At 36.9% G+C, this 6649-nt stretch overlaps 1 protein-coding gene across 1 annotated transcript in view; it reads left to right on the plus strand.

Annotated features, from left to right (window-relative positions):
- Window positions 1–6649, plus strand: part of NDC80 (NDC80 kinetochore complex component) — a 71995-nt gene that overhangs the window by 37731 nt on the left and 27615 nt on the right. The gene's annotated exons all lie outside the window — the stretch shown is intronic.

Raw genomic sequence — 6649 nt, forward strand, 5'->3', positions numbered from 1 at the left:
AAGATAATTCTTTTGAATTCCTTGTCAGAGAGTTCCAATGCTGCTTCTTCCTCAGGGATGTGTTCTGGGTCTGTATCCTGCTCCCTTGTTTCTGTCTTCTTGTTTCATGCATCTGAGTAGTAAACCAAACCAAACTCACTGCCATGGAGTCAGCTCCAACTCTTAGCAACCCTTCCTTGGGTTTCCGAGTCAATTTCACTACAGAAGTAGATTATTCCATCTTCCTTCTGAGGGAGTGGCTGGTGGGTTTGAACTGCCAGCCTTCTGGTTAGCAGTCAAATGCCTTAGGCATTGTGGCACCAGAACACCTATCTGAGTATTATAGCATAAAAATACAATCTACATATGGAAGGAAATTTTCTTTGTTGGTTACTAGGGGTGGGAGGGAAGGGGAGGGAACACTTTTAGATAGGCAGAGATAAGTATTGATTTGGGTGAAGGGAAGGGCAGTGTACCTAATGTGAGTGATCAACCCTTTTGCACATACAGAACTGCGTTGTCAGTGAAGGCAAACATGGCTTTACAGGTGGATAGATGGATGGACAGGCTGAACTATTAGGTATGTCTATGCCAGGGGTAGTGTGCCGAAGACCATGTATAGGATTGGCAGACAATATTTCTACAAGTGTATTTGTATGTTCTGTAAGAATTCCCAGGTGTATAGTAGCGCTGACAATGGGACAAAGTTGTAGTCACTTCTTGGCCACAGCCAGCTACCCAGAGGGAGTGAGTAGTTAAACCTGTGGGTTTGACCATAATCTCAGGGGACATCAAGTCAATTGGCATAATATACTACACAAAACATTGTTCCATCTCCTACTTTGGCAAGTAGCAACTGGGATCTTAAAAGCTTGCAAGCAGCCATGTAGATGTAACAATGGGTCTCTCCTCATCCAGAGTGAAAAAGAATGAAGAAAACCAAAGATTCATGGAAACAATTAGTCCATGTGACTGGTACACCACACAGTCCTCAGCCTGTACTACTCTGAGACCAGAAGAACTAGATGGTGCTCAGCTACCACTGTCAACCACTTGGAGAGGGATCTATGTTGGAGATCCTAGTTAGAGTGGGAGAACAATGTGGAAAAAACTCAAATTTGGAAAAAAGAAGCGGGGCAGGACCAGGCTTGCTGGTCTGATAGAGCTTGATGGAACCACTGAGACTATGGCCCCTAGCTGTCCTTGAGGTCTGGAATTGAACCCACATCTGTGGCTTCCAGCCAAACAAAAGACAGGCATATAAGTTGAACATTTACCTGAGGTAGATACACTCCTTAGAGAGAACAATCATGGGAGAAAGAGGGGTTGTTTATGTGCAGCTCAGGGGGCAGGGGTGCATGGAAGGAAAGACACAGTGAAGAGGTAACTATGGGGAGGAAGTGGGAGGGGAGCTTTTGCATTGTGGTAAATTGTAGTCAATGTCATGGGACAAAGTATATGTGAACTGCTGTATGGAAAGTGAATTTGCTCTGAAAACTTTCACCCAAATCACAATAAAAAATTAATAATAATACAATCTACATATGAATTGTTTTAAAAGTAAGATACTACAATAGACTTAAATAATAGAGATGTATTTCTAGACTAAATTTTGGCTAAAGTTGTGTCTATAAAAGTAACCATTAATTATTGGTTGAAATTAATTTTTTAAAAGACAAATCTGGAATTCTGCCAGTATTAATTTAAAAAACCAGATTAAACCTAACCCTTACCTGAACCCTAAATCCAAACCTAAACCTAAATATAAACATAAATGTGACCCTAACCCTAACCCTAACAACCCATATCTAAACAATAACTTAACGCTAATTATAACCCAAAGCCTAAACCTGACGCTAACCCTAAAACTAAATATAACACATACTCTAAACCTAAACTTAACTAACTTGATGGCAATGAGTTTAAATCTCAAACTGAGATTTAACCCTAAACACTAACCATAACCTTAGTTAATTCTAACTTTAGAACTAAAGTAAAACACTGAGACCTAGCCCTAATCCCAAATCTATCCTTAACCCTATTCCTAAATGTCATGCTGTCGGAAGGGACCAGTCCCTGGAAAAAATACCATGCTTGGTAAATAGAAGGTCAGCAAAAAAGGAGAAGACTTTGAGTGAGATGGATTAACACAGTGCCTGCAACCATGGACATAAGCATAGCAAGGATTGTGAGGATGTCACCAGACCAGGCGATGTTTATCGTTCTCTTATACGTAGGGTCACTATGAGTCAGAGCTGACTGACTCAACAGCACCTAACAACAACAACAAACCTAAATGTAGCCCTAAACCTAAACCCTACTTCAAAAAAAGAAAAAGCAGATTACAGTCTACAGTTAGAAAAATTGCATTATAAACTTAATTGTTTTTTTTGTTGTTGTTGATTTTGTATTATTTTATATAAAAAATGTCATGTCTTCACTTTTTTTCTCTAATGTATTAAATCATAAGTGGCTTCTCACATCACAATGTGTAGATGACTTGAGAGAAGTTTTGCAAATATACCTGTCATACATAACTCACATTCCTGTGTATCTCTTAGGTACCACTCAAGGAACTCCTGAACCAAACTGAAGAAGAAATTAATAAAGTTCTAAATAAAAAAATGGGTTTAGAGGATACCTTAGAGCAAGTAAGTAATGAAACAAAGTCATTAAAAGAAAAAAATAAGAATTTTAAAACGTAAAATTTAAATGTGATTTGTTGCTTCTGATTGCCAGAGGATGAATTTTTTAATAAAATTAGGAAAACTGAGTTGACTATAACCTTGACTTAGAAACATTTGAAGTACAGTGAATAACTTAAAATATCCTAGACTTCACATTTCATTGATTGTATGATAAAAAGCTGAGTAAACTTCCATTTTTTAAAAAAAAGAAAAAACTGTAGAATTGCCTCCTATCGCTTTAGATAATTTAATACTGATTTTTATACTCAGGAGATTTGAGGTGGCTACCTTAAAATTAACAGTGATAAAGTAAGAAATTTCTTTTTAACAAAGTTTTCATTCTGGGTCTTGAAATTCAGGGAAACTCAAACCAAAATGGAAATTAAAGTTTTATTTCCAAAAGTAGTTTTTAGAAAGTTCCTAATTCAGAGATCCTTGAAACCTATTGCCAATATTCCTGAGAGAGCAGTACTATTGTATTTAATAATCTTTAGAGTAAACATTGTTATAGCCAATTGAGAAAAGTTAAAAGGCTCAAATGTATACAAAGGCTGTTGTTCCTACATTCCTTAAAAAAAAAAAAAAAAAAAACTTACTGCCATAGAGTTGATTCTGACTCACAGCAAGCAAGCCCCATTGGGTTTTCAAGGCGGTAAATCTTTACTGAAGTACATTACTGTGTTTTCCTTCCACAGGGTGGCTAGTGGATTTGAACTTAAACCTTATGGTTAGCAATCAAATGCCTTAGGCAATGTGCCACCAAATCTCCTTATTGTTTATGTAATACCAAACAATTAAAGGAAAACACTAGTAATTCAGCTCTTCAGAAACTATTGTGTTTTGGCTAACATATTTTAAGATATAAAATGAAATCATATAATTCAGAAAAGGATAGTTAGTGGTAATGGTTCTACATCATGAGAAATGTAGTAAGTGTCATTTATATATGTGAATTATATATGTGAAAATAGACCAGAAAGTAAAGTTGTATCTTTGTTAACTCCAATCTCTAAATTAATTTGAAAGGCAGGTTGTATTATAGAAAAGCTCCTGGGAGTGAGAACATCTGGCTTTGAGTTCTGTACATTTACTAGTTCTGTGACCTTGAGTAAATAGCATTATTTCCAGCCCCTCTCTACTCACTCTGTAAGACAGGAAAAGAACTTTACTTTCAAGGGATTTTTGATTTTTAAATGAGAAGCTACAAAGTCATTTAATGATTGTAGTTATTTGACCACCCTCTCTACCTTTTCCTAAACAACAGTGTGTTGTTGTTAAGTGCTGTTCAGTTGTTCTGACTCACAGAGGCCCTATGTACAGCAGAATGAAACACTGCCTGGTTTTGTGCTATCTTCACAATCATTGATATGCTTGAGCCGATTGTTGGAGTCACTGTCACTCCATCTTGTTGAGGGGTTTTCTCTTTGTCACTGATCATTTTCTTTACCAATCATCTTATCCTTCTCCAGGGACTGGTCCCTCCTAACATCATGACCAAAGTATAAGAAATGAAGTCTTGCCATCCTCGCTTCTAAGGAACATTCTGGCTGTACTTCTTCCAAAACAGATTTGTTTCTTCTTCTGCCAGTCCATGATATTTAGTATTCTTCACTAACACCATAATTCAAATACATCAATTTCTCTCCAACCTTCCTTATTTGTTGTCCAGGTTTCAGGTGCACATGAGGCAATTGAAAATACCATGGCTTCAGTTGGGTGCATCAAAGTGACATCTTTGCTTTTGAACTCTTTAAAGAGTTGTTTTGCAGCAGATTTGCCCAGTACAATATGTCATTTGATTTCTTGACTGACTGCTGCTTCCATGAAGTTTTTGTTTTCACATTGAAGTCCAATCCATACTGAAGTCTGTAGTCTTTGGTCTTCATCAGTATACACTTCAAATTCTCACCGCTTTCATAAGCCTATGCATATTTCAGGTGATTAATAAATCTTCCTCCAATCCTAATGCTACATTCTTCAAATTATCTGGCTGCTCGGATCACTTGCTCAGCATACAGATTGAATAAGTATAGTGAAAAGATAAAACCCTGACTCAACATCTTTTCTGATTTTAAAACGTGCGGTATCCCCTTGTACTGTTCAAACTACTGCCTTTTGATCTCTATGCAGTACCCACATAAACACAATTAAGTGTTCTGGAATTCCTGTTTTTCACAATGCTATCTATAATTTGTTATGATCCACACGGTCGAATGCCTTTGTATAGTTAATAAACCACAAGTGAACATCTTTCTGATATTTGCTGCTTTTCAGCCAAGATCCATCTGACAATGATATCCTTTGTTCCCTGTCCTTCTGAATCTGACTTTAATTTCTTACAATTCTCTGTGTACTTCTATAACTATTTTTGAATTATATTCAGCAAAATTTTACTTGCATGTAATATTAATGATATTGTAGGGTAATTTCTGCATTCCATTGCATCACCTGTCTTTGGAATAGGTACAGATATGAACCTCTTCCAGTTGTCAGGCCAAGTGCATGTCTTCACAATTTCTTGACGTAGACAAGTGAGTGCTTCCAGCATTGCAACTGTTTATTGAAATATTTCAATTGGTATTCTGTCAACTCCTGGAGCCTTATTTTTTGCTAGTGCTTCAGTGTGGTTTGAACTTCTTTCTTCAATACCATCAGTTCTTGATCATATAGTACCTCCTGAAATGGATGAACATTGATCAATTCTTTTTGGTGCAGTGACTCTGTATTTCTTCCATCTTCTTTTGATGATTCCTGTGTCATTTTTCTGTTTTGCCCCTAGAATCTTTCAGTATTGCAACTTGAGGCTTGAATTTTTCTTCAATCTGTTTAGTTTGAGAAATGCCAAGCGCATCCTTCCCTTCTGGTTTTCTAACTCTTGTTAGAGTTACTTTGTTACTTTGTTTACTTTGTTTTCTCAAACCACCCTTTGAAGTCTTTCCTTCAGCTCTTTTGCTTCATCATGTCTCTATTCACTTAGCTCCTCTATGTTCAGTAGCGGTTTTCAGAGTCTCTTCTGACATCCATTTTGGTCTTTTCCTTCTTACCTGTCTTTTTAAGGACCTTTGCTTTCTTCATGTATGATGTCCTTATTGTCATCCTGCAACTTGCCTGATCTTTGGTCATTGGTGTTCACTGTGTCAAATCTATTGTTGAGATGGTCTCTGAATTCAGATGGGATATAATTAAGGTTGTACTGTGGATCTCATAGACTTGTTTTCATTTTAATTTAATTTTCTTCAGCTTCAACTTGAACTTGGATATGACCAATTGATGGTCCTTTCCACAGTCAACCTCTGGCCTTGTTCTTACTAATGATACTGAGTTTCTTCATTGCCACATTCCACAATGTAGTCAGTTTGATCCTTGTGTATTCCATATGGTGAAATCCACATGTATAGTCACCATTTATGTTGTCAAAAAGAGATATTTCCGATGAACTAGTCATTGGTCTTGCAAAAATCTGTCATGCAGTATCAGGAGTCATTTCTAACACCACGGCAATTATTTTCCAATCAGCGATCTTTCTGTGCTTCCTAATTCTGTATTCTAATTGCAATATTATCAGTGCATCTCATTTGTATGTTTGTTCAATTTCAGACTACAAAAGTTGGTAAAATTTTTCAATTTCTTTATCTTTGGCTTTAGTGATTGGTGCATAAATCTGATTAATATTCATATTAAATGGTATTCCTTGTATGCATCTGGATATTATCCTATCATTGACAGCATCATACTTCAAGATAGATCTTGAAATTTTCTTTTTGACGGTGCACAGTGAATGCAATTCCATTTCTCTTCAATTAGGCAATTCCAGCATAGTGATTGTCAGATGCAAAATGGCCAATACCAGTCCATTTCAGCTCACTGTTGCTTGTTGTTGTTGTTAAGTGCCGTCGAGTCGTTTCCAACTCATAGCGACCCCATGCACAGCAGAACGAAACACTGTCGGATCCCGCGCCAGCCCCACAATCCATGCTATACTC

This window comes from Orycteropus afer, unplaced genomic scaffold, assembly GCF_000298275.1.
Source record: "Orycteropus afer afer isolate SDZICR_OR568_19922 unplaced genomic scaffold, OryAfe1.0 scaffold00030, whole genome shotgun sequence".
NCBI lineage: Eukaryota > Metazoa > Chordata > Mammalia > Tubulidentata > Orycteropodidae > Orycteropus > Orycteropus afer.